This window comes from Mustelus asterias, chromosome 26, assembly GCF_964213995.1.
Source record: "Mustelus asterias chromosome 26, sMusAst1.hap1.1, whole genome shotgun sequence".
Classification (NCBI taxonomy): domain Eukaryota; kingdom Metazoa; phylum Chordata; class Chondrichthyes; order Carcharhiniformes; family Triakidae; genus Mustelus; species Mustelus asterias.
The window spans coordinates 49107393-49126626 of record NC_135826.1 but is presented as its reverse complement, the minus strand read 5'-3'; the positions used below and the strand labels follow the sequence as shown (position 1 = coordinate 49126626).

General features: G+C 46.2%; 1 protein-coding gene across 2 annotated transcripts in view; it reads left to right on the top strand.

Annotated features, from left to right (window-relative positions):
* Positions 1–19234, top strand: part of LOC144479685 (ephrin-A5-like) — a 405670-nt gene that overhangs the window by 223964 nt on the left and 162472 nt on the right. The gene's annotated exons all lie outside the window — the stretch shown is intronic.

The window sequence follows — 19234 nt, the reverse complement described above, 5'->3', positions numbered from 1 at the left end:
GGAGAACGTGTGCAGACTCCACACAGACAGTGACCCAAGCCGGGAATCGAATCCGGGTCCCTGGCTTTGTGAGACAGCAGTGCTAACCCACTGTGCCACCTCACTCGGCTATCAAGTTGTGTCGTGTTCACCCACATCTTCATCCCTCTGTAATGAATCTTCCCAAGACTATTTATTCACAAACATGCTAATCATTGTGTCAGTTACATAAGCCTCAGTGCTGTTCTATTCCACATTAATTGCAGGAAACATGGAAATGGGACATCTTAGTGCTTCATAGATACCTCAGGGTTCAGTGCAGTCGGTCAAGCAGAGGAAAACGAGTTCTGTATTTTTTTTAATCCTCTCGTATTATCTTACATGTACATTGACTAATAGGATTTTTTGACATGAAATGGTGGTTTCAGTGTAGAGAATAAAATATTATCCCCTCAGGGAAATCAACCGAGTGCCTGTCCTTTCAATAGGTTAACTGATCCTTAGGAGTCTGACTGTAAATGGATGAAGGAATAAGGTAATAAGTCATTTTTCATCCCGTTTCCTTCTTAAGGAATCAACCGTTTAGAATACAATACATCATTTCTTTTCTTAATAGCACTTGTTACTCGTTTTCTGCATGAGGGCAGCTATGTTTTACACAATGGACTTAAAATATTCTGAATCCAAGGTTAATTGTCCCTCTTACAATATTTATTTTCCCCGTTTAAAGCAGTTTTTTTTTCGCTGTTTTAATTTCGGTGCCTCTCTCCGCCCCTCGGCAATCACGATCTCCTCCTCTTCCTTCTGGGTCTATTAATTCCACCATGCCGCCATCCCCCCCCCCCCCCCCCCCCGCAACAACTCCACTCTCACCACCTCCCCTTCACCCTCTGGGCCTAATCACCTGCTTGCTGACGCAAGGCCTGCCTGTTAAAGCCTGGTCCCACCAGCCAGTGACCTCTCTGCACTTGGCCCACCTGAGGTGATGGATTACCTCAATAAAATTCTAATAACTTTTGCAAGAGACAGAAATGACTGGGATGATATTATTATCCTCATTTATTCCTTTGTAGATTTTTAATTAAGAAAACTTAAGAGGGAAAGTAACGATGCTCAGCAGCTAGCTGCCACTGCTCCTTCTGAAAGCAACACCTTACACTTATGGAGCATCTTTCACAATCAGGTCTCATTCCAGTAACATAACCACCATGTTAGAGCATCCGTAATGCTGTATCCCAATGAGCTACACACATTTTTTTTGTTAGTCCTTCATAGGATGCGTGAGTCGCTGGCTGGGCCAGCATTTGTTGTCTAATCCCGAAAGCTCCTTGAATTGAGTGACTTGCTTGGCCATTTTCAGAGGGCACTTATGAGTCAACACCAATGTTTTGGGCCTGTGTGTATGGGCAATTCATAGAATCCCTACAGTGCAGAAGGAGACCATTCAGCCTATCATAGAAACATAGAAACCCTACAGTGCAGAAGGAGGCCATTCGGCCCATCGAGTCTGCACCGACCACAATCCCACCCAGGCCCTACCCCCACATATTTACCCGCTAATCCTTCTAACCTACGCATCCCAGGACTCTAAGGGGCAATTTTTAACCTGGCCAATCAACCTAACCCGCACATCTTTGGACTGTGGGAGGAAACCGGAGCACCCGGAGGAAACCCACACAGACACGAGGAGAATGTGCAAACTCCACACAGACAGTGACCCGAGCCGGGAATCGAACCCAGGACCCTGGAGCTGTGAAGCAGCAGTGCCAACCACTGTGCTACCGTGCCGCCTGCACCGACAACAATCCCATCCAGTCCCTATTCTCATTACCCCACACATTTACCCCGCTAATCCCCTGACCCTATGATCAATTTAGCATGGCAAATTCACCTAACCCCCGCACATCTTTCGAACTGTGGGAGAAAACCGGAGCACCCGGAGGAAACCCACGCAGACACGGGGAGCAAGTGCAGACTCCACACAGATAGTGACCCGAGGCTGGAATTGAACCTGGGTCCCCGGCGCTGTGAGTTAGAAGTGTTGTATGGGTGAGATGGTAGTGTGGTTATGGAATTTAAATTCAATTAATAAAATTTGGAATTGGAAGTCAGTCTCAGTAAGAAGCACCATCGATTGTCACAAACATCCTGATTGTCGTAAAAATCCCACCTCGTTCAATAATGCCCTTTAGGGAAGGAAATCGCTGGCACAATGGTTAGCATTGCTGCCTCACAGCACCAGGGACCCGGGTTCGATTCCCAGCTGTGTGTGTGTGCAGTTTGCATGTTCTCCCCGTATCTGCGCAGATTTCTTCCGGGTGCTGCGGTTTCCTCCCATAATCCGAAAAATGCGCAGGTTAGGTGCATTGGCCATGCTAAATTCTCCCTCAGTGTACCTAAACAAGCGGCAGAATGTGGCAACTTGGAGATTTTCACAGTAACTTCATTGCAGTGTTAATGTAAGCCTATTCGTGACACGAATAGATAAACTTTATTTTGGATTTACTTTATCTTGGGGAGGCGATGGCCTAGTGACATTATCGCTAGGCTAATAATCCAGGAACTCAGCTAATGTTCTGGGGACCCGGATTCGAATCCTGCCACGGCAGCTGGTGGAATTTGAATTTAATATAAAATATCTGGAAGTAAGGATCTACTGAAGATCATGAAACATTGCCGATTGTCGGAAAAACCTATCTGGTTCACTAATGTCCTTTAAGGAAGGAAATCTGCTGTCCTTACCTGGTCTGGTCTACATGTGACTCCAGAACCACAGCAATGTGGTTGACTCTCAACTGCTCTCCAAGGGCAACTAGGCAATAAGTGCTGACCAGCCAACGACATCCACGTCCCACAGATAAATTTTTTTAAAATTACAGGTGACTCCCGGCCCAAAACATTGGTGTCGACTCATAATGCCCTCTGAAAATGGCCTAGCAAGTCACTCAGTTGACGGGGCTTTAGAAATAGGCAACAAATGCTAGCCCAGCCAGCGACTCACACATCCTATGAAAGAATAAGAAAGAAAATGTGTAGCTAATTGGGATACAGTGTTACGGATGCCCTAGCATGGTGGTTATGTTACTGGACTTATTATCCAGAGGCCTGAATTAATGATCCAGAGATACACATCCAAATCTCATCTTGGCTGATTGGGGAATTAAAATTCAGCTAATTAAATACAACGATAATGAATTACTAGCCTCAGTAATGGTGACCATGAGACTCCCAGCTTGTTGGGAAAACTCTTCGAGTTCACTAATGCCCTTCAGGGAAGGAAATCTGTCGTCCTTACCTGCTCAAATGTACATGTGACTCCATGCCCACAGCAATGTGGTTTGACTCTTAACTGCCCTCTGAAATGGCCCAGCAAGCCACTCAGCGCTAACAAGATTCTAATCAGCACACCAAAGAAGGCGGCCCACTGTCATCTTCTCAAGGACAATTAGGGATAGGCAAAAAAATGTTGGCTTTGTCAGCAATGTCCATGTGCAGCGATAAACGTTAAAAAAGCAATTAAACAAATAACCAAATAACCTGCTTATAGTTTTAGGGGAGGTGATGGTCTAGCAGTGTTATTGCTAGACTAATAATCCAGAAACTCAGCTAATGTTCTGGGGACCCGTGTTCGAATCCCGCCACGGCAGATGGTGGAATTTGATTTCAATAAAAAAATATCTGGAATTAAGAATCTACTGATGACCATGAAACATTGTTGATTGTTGGAAAAACCTATCTGGTTCACTTATATCTTTTAGGGAAGGAAATCTGCCGTCCTTACCTGGTCTGGCCTCCATGTGACTACAGAGCCACAAGCAATGTGGTTGACTCTCAACTGCCCTCTGAACAAGGGCAACTAGGGATGTGCAATAAATGCTGGCCAGCTACCGACGCCCATGTCCCATGAATAAATTTTAAAAATGTTTTAGTTGGCAGATAAATGTTAACAGGACACCAGAAGAGTTTGAACAGGACCGTGGAGTCTTTTATGTGGACCTGAGAGGGCAGACGAGGGGCGGGGTTTTCCGGCCGCACTCACCCCAAGGCTGGAAAATCCTACCTGAGATCAATGGGCCTTTGTGAGGTCAGTGTCCTGCCCGCTACGATTCCTGTGGCAGGTGGGGTGGGAAAACTCCCCCCAAGACCTCTGTTTAACGTCTCACCCACACAGCCAATGCAGCACTCTCTCAATACTGCAGCACATTGCCAGCTTAGGGTGTGTGCTCAAGGCTCCAGAGTTGGGTTGGAAAACACAGTCTTTGGAAATAAGAGGCGTGAGTGCTATCGACTGAGGCAGGACCATTTGTTACTAATTCGGAAAGTACCTGTATGTTTCTGGGATTTTTATCAATATTTACATTGAGTGAGGCCTTGGCTGCGGTAATGGTTTCATGAGAAATCTAGAGGCAGATGAGGCAAAGGAACTAAAAACAACCCAAAGCTGAACTAGAATTGATGGAAAATGAATGCTCTTTGCAGATTCCTCAAGCATTTTTATCTTCTTATGGATATTAAGTCTTTTCTCACTTTTTGCAATGTTTCTATTCCTCCCCAACCCTTCGTCTGGCCCAATTCCTTATTCCCTACCTCCCCTGCTAACCTGAACAGCTTAACCCCTCTCTCGATTAGGACTGGTGGAATAATTCATTCTGCAGACATCTCTATAGGCTTCGTCATGACTGCCTCATCAATCTGCGTGGTACGCGAGTGAGCAGGACGGGACTCATTACTTCACTGGCGGGGAGGGACCCGTCCACTCCCATTGACAAATTTTTGCCTCATTAAACTACCCCTCCAGGTGTCCTGGCTGCAATGAATCCAGCATTTCTTCAACTTTGCTTTTCTTAAACGAAATGCTTGTTAAATTGAGCCAAGTTTATGCCCTTTTATGTGTCCTGATTAATGTTATTCTAGTCAATCCAAACGAGGAGGATAATTGTCTGTTGACTATGATTATTATATTTTCATCATCAGATAAAAATTTCAATATTGAGTATAGGTTTGGGGTGCTGAATGGCCAAGATCCATTGAACTTTGGAGCAGGCTTTAGGGTCTGAATGACCTGGTCGTATTCCTAATGTTTATACAACTTCTTGTAACTCAAACCCATGCGCCAGAATTTTACCTTCCCGCCCGCCATGAGAATCAGAGCGGGTGAGGGGTGGAGCATGGGAAGGTCCATTGACCTTGGGTGGGATTTTCTGGTTTCCGGACGAGTGAGGCCATAATGTCCCACCCATGATCAAGAGATGAGAATAAGACTAAAGCTAAAACATCCCTGATCGGTAATCCACAACTGGAGTAAGACACTTGACACTGAAATGAATGAGCACAGAGAATGGTTTTACATCCTAGCTCAGGATCCGTTTTTCCACTGTCCTGCTCTTTCCGTTGGGTAGCATAGTGGTTAGCACTGCTGCCTCACAGCGTCAGGGACCTGAGTTCAAGTCCTGGCTTGGGTCACTGTCTGTGCGGAGTCTGCACGCTCTCCCCACGTGTCTGCGTGGGTTTCCTCCGGGTGCTCCGGTTTCCTCCCACAGTCCGAAAGACATGCTGGTTAGGTGCATTGGCCATACTAAATTCTCCCTCAGTGTACCCGGACAGGCACCGGAGTGTGACGACTAGGGGATTTTCACAGTAACTTCATTGCAGTGTTAATGTAAACCTACTTGTGACACTAATAATTTAACTTTAAACCTATTATTTCTCCTATTTCAGAACTTTCAAATTCTGGAGAGAGGGGAATGTCGAAAGTAAAAATTACTTTTCTTTGATTAAACTGTTTTTCCAAGACTTTGGCAACATATAAGTTAATTTTTTAAGTTTGTTTCTTAGTGTCACAGGTGGACTTACATTAACACTGCAAAGAAGTTACTGTGAAAATCCCCTGGCAACAAGGGAGGAAGGGAAACTGCGACCAAACTTCTTCCGAATTTGATAAATAAGGCTAACCCCTGAAACATGGCAAAACTTACTTTCTTTCCACAACTTGAATACCTCTCATCTGATACATTCAGCGGTGATGATGTGTCACATTTCATTCAGGGAGTCCAAGTTGCTATGGCGACATAGACTTTCACACGCATGTTGTAATCTGGAGCTATGGACAGTGATGGCAGAGGCTCCAACTTTTTTTCCATCACATGGCAGACCAGGAGTCTTCCCATTTTTACCGCATGCAGTTGGCGTGTGCTGCTAGGATTTGCAGGTTGATACTCAACTTGTGCGGCTGCATTCTGAATGCATCTTCTTTGGCCATTAAGTTCTGGAACTTTTGATTCAGAGGCAGAGATGCTTCCCACTGTGCCACCAGACCTCTGGGACATTCATCATGTCCTTGCTATTCCTTTCTCCCTCGTGCACTTATCTAGTTTTCCTTGCAAATGCCTTCATGCAACTTACCTCAACTACTTTCTTATGGTAGCTGCCTATGAGTATCTCAAATGTATGACCGCTGACTTTGGACTCCCCCACATCATAGAATCTCTACAGTGCAGAAAAGGCCATTCGGCCCATCCAGTCTGCACTGGCTCTCTGGCCGAGCATTCCACCCAGGCCCTATCCCCGCAAACCCCATGTATTTACCCCACTAATCCCCCTAACCTACACATCTTGGGACGTTAAGGAGCAATTTGGCATGGCCAATCTGCCTAACCTGCACATCTTTGGCTAGTGGGAGGAAACTGGAACACCCAAAGGAAAGCCAAGGAGGCACGGAGAGAACATGCAAACCCCACCCAAGGTGGGAATTGAACCTGGGTCCCTGGCACTGTGAGGCAGCAGTGCTAACCACTGTGCCACCGTGCTGCTCTGCATGTAGAAATATCTTCTGTGGCTTATAGTACTGTGCGCCTCTAGGGTGAATTCTGCATTCCTATCCACCCAGGAGAAAAGCCATATTGAAAAGGGGAATGGGCCAGGTGTGTGCCAAAACAATGTTGTGGGTTTGATTCTCTGACCTGTGTTGTCTGAGATCAGGGCACCTTACTGGGAAAATGGAGTGAACCCTGACAGTAAGGATTAGGCAGCAAACTTAGCAATCTAATTATGCAGGAATACCATCTCCAATGAACTCCGTTGTTAATTGTACATTAATTGTGTTTAACTATCTGCAGGTGGAGGACATTAATTTGGATTTCACTGAAGCACATGTAAAGAGAGGCTTGTTGAAATGATGATTTTGATTTGCTTTGATTTAATATTGTCACATGTATTAACATACAGTGAAAAGTATTGTTTCGTACATGCTATACAGACAGAGCATACTGTTCATAGAGAAGGAAAGGAGAGGGTGAAGAATATAGTGTTACAACCATAGCTAGGGTGTAGAGAAAGATCAGCTTAATGTATGGTATGTCCATTCAAAGGTCTGATGGCAGCAGGGAAGAAGCTGTTCTTGAGTCGGTTGGTACGTGACCTCAGACTTTTGTATCTTTTTCCTGACGGAAGAAGGTATATCCGGAGGGAGTGGCGTCCGGGTTATTAAGCTGGCTGCATTTCCGAGGCAGTGGGAAGGGTAGATGGAGTCGATGGATGGGAGGCTGGTTTGCGTAATGGACTGGGCTATGTTCATGACCCTTTGTAGTTTCTTGCAGTCTTGGTCAGAGCAGGAGCCATACCAAGCTGTGATACATCTGGAATGGATGCTTTCTATGGCGCATCTGTAAAAGTTGATGTGGTTGAATTAGGAGCAGTGTGTTGCTAATGTTTCATTCAGTAAATGAATGCGAGACTGAGCAAAGATTAGTGCTAGTACTATCTTCCTCAACTGGCTTTCTGGAATAGAACCTTCACTACAGAAACACCAAATTGAAAAGTTTCAGCTTTCAAAACCCTTTGCACAGATTTCCTAAATTGCATCGAATGATATGAATCCCACTTAGAAACATAATCTACTCCTGATAATTCAAAGCCAATTTTGCACTTTAAAAAAAATCCAATTATTTGAGTTATGAAATGTAAATATCATACCAAACAGGGACTATACTGCCTCAATAAATTAGAGTTATCCGATGATTTGGATTAAGTAGTTTTCAGTGAAGGCTCTAAATGGACTTCAGGTTACTGTGCACAGAAAGGCTACAGTAAAGAGAAATATCACTGGCTTTGACACCAATATTAACAGTGACACAGTGGTTAGCACTGCTGCCTCACAGCACCAGGGACCCGGGTTCGATTCCCGGTTTGGGTCACTGTTTGTGTGGAGTTTGCACGTTCTCTCCGTGTCTGCGTGGGTTTTCTCTGGGAGCTCCGGTTTCCTCCCATAGTCCAAAGCTATGCGGGTTAGGTGGATTGACCATGCTAAATTGCCCCTTCATGTCAGGGGGACTAGCTAGGATAAATGGATGGGGTTATGGGGATAGGGCCTGGGTGGGATTGTGATCAGTGCAGACTCGCTGGGCCAATTGGCCTCCTTCTGCACAATGAATCCATGAAACCAGCATGGTGACAGAGTGGTTAGCACTGCTGCCTCACAGTGCCAGGGACCCAGGTTCAATTCTGGCCTTGGGTAACTGCGTGGAGTTTGCATGGAAGGCACTGAAATTAAAACAGCAGCCTCTGCAAACCCTGATGACACCCTAATGACATCACCAGCAAATCATGTGATCAGATCTTAAAGCAACCCGCAACCCTTTTAAATGTATAACATCCCTCCCGTTTTACTTCTGTGGTCATGATAACAAATTACTACAATGTTATCTATCGGATCAATAACATTCTAGAAGCAACCTAATCAGCTGTGGGTGGGAGATGAGATGGGGGTGGGGGGAAGGGACAGGTGGAGGGATTCACCAGGCCCAAGCACAATTCTGCCTTTACTTGCCGCCCATACACATGCATGTTTCAGCTAGAATTTGATGAAGAACAGCAAAAACTTGGGGGTTTTTTATTCAAGAACCGTTCGAACCACTGAGCTGCTATCTTTTTCTGAGACGATATGAGTTTTCTTCCTCCTCTGCACTGCCCTGGGAGATTTTAGCATGTTTAAGGCAAAGCTGCCTTTGTTGTATTCCTCAGGGTCGCAATTCTCCCATGCTGATGGGGCGGGGCCTACTGACACTCTGCGGACAGGATCGGTCGGGGAAGAAGGGCGGGCCAACGATCGGGGCAGGCTGTGGGGGTAGGGGGTCAGTCTGTGGGGAGTGGGGGGAGTCGGGACTGCAGGAGGGGTTTGGGACTGTGGGGGGGGGGGGTCGGGGAGGGTGGGTCGGGACTGCGGGGTGGGGAATCAGGGGCAGGGTGGCTGGAGATCGGGGCGGCTGGGAGGGGTGGATTCGGGGCTGGCCCGGGAATGGCCAGGGGAACCTGCGATTGAGCCGTGGAAGGGTGGGAGGGCTGGCAATGCGGGGGTCGCGGGGCTGGCCAGCGATCGAGCTGGCCTGAAATTGAGAGGTCGGCAGTGCGGGACAACTGCGCATGTGCAGTGGCCCGCTCAGCGCTATGCTGCCAGCCTCTCCAGCGGGTTAGTGCCCCGTCCACCGATTTTTAATGGATATACACGCTAGTGACCTCTACAGTGCACAGAATGTGAGAGATTCTTCTCTGAACTCCCATTGAAAAAAACAGCATGAATTACTCCAGTTTTCACACAAATTCGACACTTTTTTGGGGAAAATTCCGACGCATATATTCATCAAGCTTTGATCAGCTTTTAGATGTATGTCATGTTGCCAGAAAAAGTCTTGCATTTAAATAGCACTTCTCATGGGTGACAGGCGTTACAAAGCATTTCACATCCAATGAAGTACTTTGGATGTGTAATGACTGTTGTAATGTAAGTAGCATAGCAGCCATTTGTGCACAGCAAGCTCCCACAGACAGCAATGTGGTAATGGCCAGATAATCTGTTGATGTTGATGAAAGATAAATATTGTCGGTGATGACAGGAGGGACTCCCTGACTTTTCTTAAGATTAATGCTAGTAGAACCTTTCACATCCATCCAAACAGCACCTCGATTTACTGTCTCGTCTGAAAGACGGTACAACTTTTTGTGCTCAGGCCCTGGGGTGGGATTTGAACCCACAGCCTTCTGACTCAGAGGCAGGGATGAGATCAGTGAGCCACGGCCGACATTCAAGCCAGTTGCTGAGCCCCGGTCACCTCCTGATTGCTGCCAGATGTCAAACTGCCTCAGTGGTGGGAAAAGATAGTAGCAGTTGGCAACTTCAGCAGCATTAACATAACAATACATAGCAGTACATTGGCAGTGCGCTGGCATCTGAAGGCCTGGTATAACATGGTGTCGACAATGGGGGCCAATCCATACACGAGAACTCACAGATAGACAAAGAAATATAGTCGCATTTTACAGAATTTAAGTTTAGTTTTGTTTATTCGTGTCACATGTAGACTTCCGTCAACACTACAATGAAGTTACTCTGAAAATTCCCCAGTCGCCACACTCCGGAGCCTGTTCGGGTACACTGAGGGAGAATTTAGCGTGGCCAATGCACCTAACCAGCACATCTTTCAGACTGTGGGAGGAAACCGGAGCAGACACGGGGAGAATGTTCAGACTTGGCACAGCCAGTGACCCCAAGCCGGGAATCAAACCCGGGTCCCTGGCGCTGTGAGGCAGCAGTGCCACCGTGCCGCCCTTTGTAACCTTTTACCCATACTGACCTTAGCCACTATGTCGCAGTGCACTCGAAGGAGCATTTATTGACGGCGTGTTATATTACTGCTGATGCAGTAGATAGTTTGGACCTCAGTAACCACCGCAGTAAAAGTCAATGGGCTGGTAAACCTTCGATTTAACGAGAGCAATTTTGAGATAAAATAAACATGGGAATGTCGAGTGCAAACATTCTGGGAATCGAACCTGGGTCTCTGGCGCCCTGAGGCAGCAGTATTAACCACTGTGCCACTGTGCCGCCCCGATGTTAGCTCCCTTCGTGAAGGGTGGAAAAGACTCTGCCTGGACTTTGCTAGAAAACTCTTGAATCCCACCACCCATTGCCACTACCTCTTGACACAACTAGACAAAAGTAATTGTGCAATGGAATCAAGGAGAAAATGCACGATTCCACAAATATAGAATGAATAGACTGCAAGACAGCCCAATCTCCTACTGTTTAAAACTCATAAATAGTATGGAAATGATTGAGAATTTAATGAACCCAACCTGACAAGTTATATTCTACGGACTTCAAGACAAAATGCAGAGTGTAATAGACCTTTCATTTTTATTCTGTAAATTAAGGAGATCTTCATTTTGCAATGTATTGTAATTACTTCTACACTGAAATGTTCATAATTGTGCAATCCTTTTCGTAATTTATATATTATTTTGATTTGACTGATTGTCTACATCTGATGCATTATGTTATTTGTTTTATTTGCATCATCGTCATGATTCAGCACATGCCTCCATGATTCTTTCAATAAGCCAATTATTTGTTTATCTATTAGGGCAGCACGGTGGCACAGTAGTTAGCACTGCTGCCTCACAGCACCAGGGACCCCAGGTTCAATTCCCGCCTTGGGTCACGGTGCAGAGTCTGCATATCCTCCCCGTGTCTGCATAGGTTCCCTCCGGGAGCTCTGGTTTCCTCCCACAGCCCAAAAAACATGCTGATTAGGTGCACTGGCCATGCTAAATTCTCCCTCAGTGTACCCAAACAGGTGCCAGAGTCTGGCGACCAGGGGGTATTCACAGTAACTTCATTGCAGTGTTAATGTAAGCCTACTTGTGACACTAATAAATAAACCAAACTATGAACCTATCTCAGTTTGTTTGATTATGCTCCTGTGGAGCACCTTGAGACTGTTTTGTTATTTTACAGCTGCTATTCAAATTCAAATTATTGCTGTTGTACGGCTCAGTCCCACAATAAGTAGGGCATGAACCTCCCCCCCCCACCTGAGCCAGAGAAAGGCACAGGTGGAAGAATTTGAACATTTCATCTCTCTTTGCTGCCCATGTTGCCTCCTTCCTCCACAGGTCCAGTTGCCGGCTACAGCGAGGTGTATATACACCTCGTACAGGCAAGGTGATGAAACTGTGAACTGTGCGAGGCTTTGGAAAATCCCCTGGAGGGGGAGGTGTGGGGGCTCGCAAACAACACAAATAATCAGCTCCTGAAGCACACGATCGAATGATTACGGTGTGGAACATTACGGATCTGATAACCCATCTCCCCACAGTGGCACTGACCTCTTGGGGTGTTTGGATGAGTTAAAGGCTTTTCATAAATGCCGTGTCGAAAACCTCCCAGGCCTCGGAATTATGCCGTGTGATAAGAGAGCATCAGTGCCTAATGAGCTGATGTAGAATTCTTCTGTCAGCTGTTCTTAGCCAAGCCTAAGGCTTAAACATAGAACATAGAACAGTACAGCACAGAACAGGCCCTTCGGCCCACGATGTTGTGCCAAGCTTTATCTGAAACCAAGATCAAGCTATCCCACTCCCTATCATCCTGGTGTGCTCCATGTGCCTATCCAATAACCGCTTAAATGTTTCTAAAGTGTCTGACTCCACTATCACTGCAGGCAGTCCATTCCACACCCCAACCACTCTCTGCGTAAAGAACCTACCTCTGATATCCGTCCTGTATCTCCCACCACGAACCCTATAGTTATGCCCCCTTGTAATAGCTCCATCCACCCGAGGAAATAGTCTTTGAACGTTCACTCTATCTATCCCCTTCATCATTTTATAAACCTCTATTAAGTCTCCCCTCAGCCTCCTCTGCTCCAGAGAGAACAGCCCTAGCTCCCGCAACCTTTCCTCATAAGACAGGACATAGTGTTAAGCAATCTCTTACATTTGCGAGAGGGAAAGTGGAACCTCGTTTTAAAGTTTCACCCGAATGACGGTATCTCCTGCAGTGTAGCTTTCCCTCAGTACTGCACTGTAGAATGAGCTTCGTTTTTGTCTTGTGCTCAAACCCTGGAGTGGGACTTGAACTCATAACACTCATGCAAAGCTGCAACTGGGCCATGTGAAAAAGGAATCGTATTATAAAGTAAAACTGAAGAAAATCCCATAAGCTGATCCAAAAATTGGTCCAAGATACAGGAAGGATATCAGAGGTAGGTTCTTTACGCAGAGAGTGGTTGGGGTGTGGAATGGACTGCCTGCAGTGATAGTGGAGTCAGACACTTTAGGAACATTTAAGCGGTTATTGGATAGGCACATGGAGCACACCAGGATGATAGGGAGTGGGATAGCTTGATCTTGGTTTCAGATAAAGCTCGGCACAACATCGTGGGCCGAAGGGCCTGTTCTGTGCTGTACTGTTCTATCTATCTATCTATCTATCTATCCCTTATTCAACATCACAAAATAATAGATTATCTGCTCAGAATCACAAATACAAAAAATACAAGTTGAAACTGTCAATGAGAGTTACAAAAAAAGCTTTGCTGAACTATTTTGATTGGCAGGCCATCTGGTGTAGATTAAAAATACATTACCATCTGTTTGTGCAGTTTCAGTAGAGGTCTTTGTTAACCTTTCCTTAAGAGCTATTATTTTGTCACATTGAATGCTTGGCTGAGTTTCAAAAGATACAGTTATCTCAGCAGGGACTTCTGAGTTCACTGTTTGATTGACACTATGGACAGCTTGGGAAGCAGGGGTGGTGCTTCCATTGACCATAAAAACTGCGAGGAGAAATATCTTCCTGTTTCTTGCTCCGAATTGCTTTTGCTTGAGAACTCAGCTGCCAGCAGAAGATACAATCAGATTTATCTGTAACTACCCCTCTCTATGGTTGAGTAGCCAGCTTACATCAGGACTTATAATTGCAGAACAAAGACAAGTGTTAGAAGGTGGCTGGCCAGGTTATATCACAGCTTGAGCCGGGAGAATCATAGAATCATAGCGCAGGAGGAGGCCATTCGGCCCATTGAGTTTACATTGACCACAATCCCACCCAGGCCCTATTCCCGTAACCTCATATATTTACGCTGCTAATCCCCCTGATATTAGGGGCAATTTAGTGTGGCCAATCAACCTGACCCACACATCTTCGGACTGTGGGAGAAAACTGGGGCACCCGGAGGAAACCCCCGCAGACAACGGGGGAACATGCAGACTCCACACAGACAGTGCCCAGGGGCCGGAATTGAACCTGGGACCCTGGCACTGTGAGGCAGCGGTGCTAACCACTGTGCCACCAAGCCATGGCAAAACTCAGGCAAAATTGGAAGAGATTTTCTGAGGGGAAGGAGAGGATTGGAGAAGTGATTATTTATTTTCTTGGCGATGGTTCATGAATACGGAAATGTTTTTAAGTTATCTTGCATGTGTTTGTTGTGTGTAGCAGCAGGGGTTCGTTGCAGTGTCAGGACTTGGAAGGTTAAAAGGACCCCACTGCATCTGTCAGTCAGCAGAATCTCAAGGGCTACAGGGGCGTTGGAATGTGGTTATCTGGGGAGGAGTGGGGAGAAGAACAGCTTGTTTGGATGAGCATGTCCAATGCACACTGAAAATACCAGGAAGTCTGAGGGTCTTGCAGTTGTCAGAGCAGTCAAGGTCATGACCTAACTTCACAGCTGGGGCTGGCAAGCAATGATGACTTTGCTGTATGAGAAAGCAGAGCAGCGGGATAAAAGCTACCCTTCTCACTCCATCCAGAATCCATTCCTAAACTTAATGGGCTTTGATCTAATTCACATTCTGAAGTGCACACCAATGGACGGCACGATAGCACAGTGATTAGCATTGCTGCTTCACAGCGCCAAGGACCAGGGTTCGATTCCCGCCTTGGGTCACTGTCCGTGTGGAGTCTGCACGTTCTCCCCATGTCTGTGTGGGTTTCCTCCGGGTGCTCTGGTTTCCTCCCACATTCTGAAAGATGTGCTGATGAGGTGCACTGACAGGTGCCGGACTGCGGCGACTAGGAGAATTTCACAGTAGCTTCATTGCAGTGTTAATGTAAGCCTTACTTGTGACTAATAAATAAACTTTAACTTTAACCAATTAGTGAGTTAAATATTTCAAGGTAATTTCATGGGCATCTAACTTCTTACCCAAAAACTAGAAGCAGGAGGCGGCCTTTTGGCCCTTCGAGCCTGCTCCGCCATTCATCTTGATCATGGTTGATCATCGAATTCAATATCCTGATTCCCCCTTCCTTCCATATCCTTTGACCCCTTTAGCTCCAAGAGCTACATCTAATTTCTTCTTGAAATCAGACCATTTGGCCTCAACTGCTTTCGGTGGCAGTGAATTCCACACATTCACCACCCTCTTGTTGAAGATTATTTTGTTCTTTTGTCCTGGCATACCAGATTAAAGCGTTCTTATTGTCAAGTGAACATAGGTAACACTGTCAATAAGAAGGATGTCCCATGTCTTCCTATTTTGCAAGTTAGGCTGTTCTGAGGATTAACACTGATAAACTAAAAAAAAATGGGTCAGTGCCTTTGTTGAAAAGAAGACAAAAGAATTTCAAGGTAAAGGCAAAATCCTGTGGATGCTGGAATCTGAAACAAAAACAGAAACTGCCGGAAAATCTCAGCAGGGCTGACAACATCTGTGGAGAGAGAGTAGAGACAACGTTTCAAGTCTAGATTTAGACTTAAATTCTAGATTCAGACTTAAAACGTTGGCTCTATTCTCGCTCCACAGATGCTGTTAGACCTGCTGAGATTTTCCAGCATTTTCTGTTTTTGTATCAAAGGGGTTTCACACTGACTCATCGATGGTTCATTATGGATATCGTACAGTGCAGTCTCAATCCACCTGTGTTTATTCTGCAAGAAATATTTGTTCTCGTGACAACTTAGTCCCATCTCATATTTGCCACACCAACTGCTCCATTTCTGCCCCCTTACACTAATTCCTGCACCACCACGGTGGCACAGCGGGTTAGCACTGCTGCCTCACAGCGCCAGGGACCCGGGTTCGATTCCCGGCCAGGGTCACTGTCTGTGTGGAGTTTGCACATTCTCCCCGTGTCTGCGTGGGTTTCCTCCGGGTGCTCCGGTTTCCTCCCACAGTCCGAAAGAGGTGCTGGTTAGATGCATTGGCCATGCTAAATTCTCTCTCAGTGTACCCGAACAGGCGCCGGAGTGTGGTGACGACTGGGTTTTCACAGTAATTTCACTGCAGTGTTAATGTTAGCTGTACTTGTGACTGATAAACAAACTGTCTTTCTTTTACCCTGCCATTTTCAACACTGGCTTCTTATCATTTCTCAACCCCTGATCTGATCCTTTCCCTGTTTCCCAGTCCTCAAGCAAGATTCATAGAATCATAGAATTCCTACAGTGCAGAAGGAGGCCTTTCAGCCCGTCAAATCTGCACCGACCACAATCCCACCCAGACCCTATCCCTGTAACCCCACATATCTACCCTGCTAGCCCCCCCCTTGGCACTAAGGGGCAATTTTCCATGGCCAATCAACCTAACCCGCACATCTTTGGAGTGTGGGAGGAAACCGCAGCACCCAGAGGAAACCCCACGCAGACACGGGGAGAATGTGCAAATTCCATACAGTCACCCAAGGCAGGAATTGAACCCGGGTCCCTGGCACTGTGAGGCAGCAGTGCTAACCACTGTGCCACTGTGCCGCCCCCACTGTCCCTCATGCCTCACACTCAATTGTTCATTACTCACTCTCCACTCACTCTCCATATTGCTGCCCTGTAATCTCTCACCCCTGATGTGGAGATGCCGATGTTGGACTGGGGTAAGCAAGATCTCTCACCCATGCAGTGACTAGTTGCTGTGCTTTGACTTGGAGCTGTGCCTTCCGTTATCTCTCATTTCTCATACTGTCGCTGCACTCTCCTTGTAGCAGTCATTACTTCACTTGCTTTAGTCAGGACATCTCCCTGCTGCCCCTTACCTCCTCATAGTTTTTGAACAAAGAACAAGAACAAAGAACAATACAGCACAGGAACAGGCCCGTCGGCCCTCCAAGCCCGCGCCACTCCCTGGTCCCAACTAGACCATTCTTTTGTATCCCTCCATTCCCACTCCGTTCATGTGGCTATCTAGATAAGTCTTAAACGTTCCCAGTGTGTCCACCTCCACCACCTTGCCCGGCAGCGCATTCCAGGCCCCCACCACCCTCTGTGTAAAATACGTCCTTCTGATATCCGTGTTAAACCTCCCCCCCTTCACCTTGAACCTATGACCCCTCGTGAACGTCACCACCGACCTGGGGAAAAGCTTCCCAACGTTCACCCTATCTATGCCTTTCATAATTTTATACACCTCTATTAGATCTCCCCTCATCCTCCGTCTTTCCAGTGAGAACAACCCCAGTTTACCCAATCTCTCCTCATAACTAAGCCCCTCCATACCAGGCAGCATCCTGGTAAACCTCCTCTGCACTCTCTCCAAAGCCTCCACGTCCTTCTGGTAGTGTGGCGACCAGAACTGGACGCAGTATTCCAAATGCAGCCGAACCAACGTTCTATACATCTGCAACATCAGACCCCAACTTTTATACTCTATAACTTTTTTGTCGAGGTGATGCTGCCTCACAGCTGTTTGTGGTTTTTCACAACGAAGGAGCAAGAATTAGTTCTCAATAGAAAAAAAGCTTGACGACAGTCAGATCAGCATTGACGGTGAATCACCCTTCTCCATCTCCTCCTGTCAATCCCCCATCCCTCTTCCAATCCTACTGCGTTTAAATCTCTTACCACCGCGTCCTTCCCCTTCTTTTGGCGGCGTGGTGGCACAGTGGTTAGCGGCGCCTGGAACCCGGGTTCAATTCTGGCCTCGGGCCACTGTCTGTGTGGAGTTTGCACATTCTCCCCGTGTCTGTGTGGGCTTCCTCTGGGTCCTCCCACAGTGCAAAAATGTGTGGGTTGGCCATGCTAAATTGCTCCTTTAGTGTCAGGGAGATTAGTAGGGTAAATACATGGGGTTATGGGATAGGGGCTGGGTGGGATTGTTGTCAGTGCAGGCTTGATGGGCCGAATGGCCTCCTTTTGCACTGTAGGGATTCTATGATTCTATTCTATGATTCTTCCTGGGAAGTCCCATCTCAATCACTTGCCTCACCAAATCTCCCCTCTCCTCAACGCTGACCACAGAAGAATAACTTAGTGTGGTTTTACAAAGAGATGGGACTGGAAACTGAAGCAACCAATTGAAAGTCAAAATGTTGATAGTGTGGATTCAGTAACAATTATTTTGATTTGATTTGATTTGATTTATTATTGTCACATGTATTAACATACAGTGAAAAGTATTGTTTCTTGCACGCTATACAGACAAAGCATACCGTTCATAGAGAAGGAAACGAGAGAGTGTGGAATGTAGTGTTACAGTCATAGCTAGGGTATAGCATTAAAGCATTGTTAGAGAATTTAAAAGAGTTAGAGTGAAGTTTTAGAAGCATAGAATGAGAGTAAAAAATAGAATTAGAGGTATGTTGGACACAGCTCGCAAGAAGTCACCTCACTCCGGCGCCATCTTAGAATATGAGCATCAGTAATTGTGCAGGCTTTATTTATTCTTGAGTGTTTCAGCAAGGACGGCTGAGCATATTACAGTCTCCAGCTCGGGGTATGGTTTTCTTGCATTCCCTGTAAAGTTGGGCTTAGCTACGGGTCCAAAGCTCCCATGATCATCGCAGTGGCTCCATTGGTAACACTCTAACCTCTGAACCACAAGGTCCTGAGTTCAAGTTCTGTTCTGGGACTGAGTGAATTAAAAACCAAGGCCGACCATTCCAGTGCAGCACTGAGAGAGCCCCGCACTGTTGGGTAGACACTTTGAGTTGAGATAACAAAGGGAGGTGCCGTCTGCCTGTTCCGATGGAAGTTAAAGACCCCATGGCACTGTATTGAAGAAGAGCTGGGGGGTGGAGGGGAAGTTATCCCTGGCATTCTGACTAAGATTCATCCCTCAGTCAACACCACAAAAAAACGCAGATATTCGAGGCACCATCACATTGTTAACCACATTCATATCATGTTTAAAAATGATTGGTAGAATATGGATGTTAGCCTGTGATGCTGACACAACGGAAGAAGAATTTTCTTTTCTGGAATCTGACAGACTTACTGTGTACAGTTCTGGTCACCCTATTATAGAAAGGATATTATTAAACTAGAAAGAGTGCAGAAAAGATTTACTAGGATACTACTGGGACTTGGTGGTTTGAGTTATAAGGAGAGGCTGGATAGACTGGGACTTTTTTCTCTGGAGCGTAGAAGGCTGAGGGGTGATCTTATAGAGGTGTGTAAAATAATGAGGGGCACAGATCAGCTAGATAGTCAATATCTTTTCTCAAAGGTCAGGGAGTCTAAAACCAGAGAGCATAGGTTTAAGGTGAGAG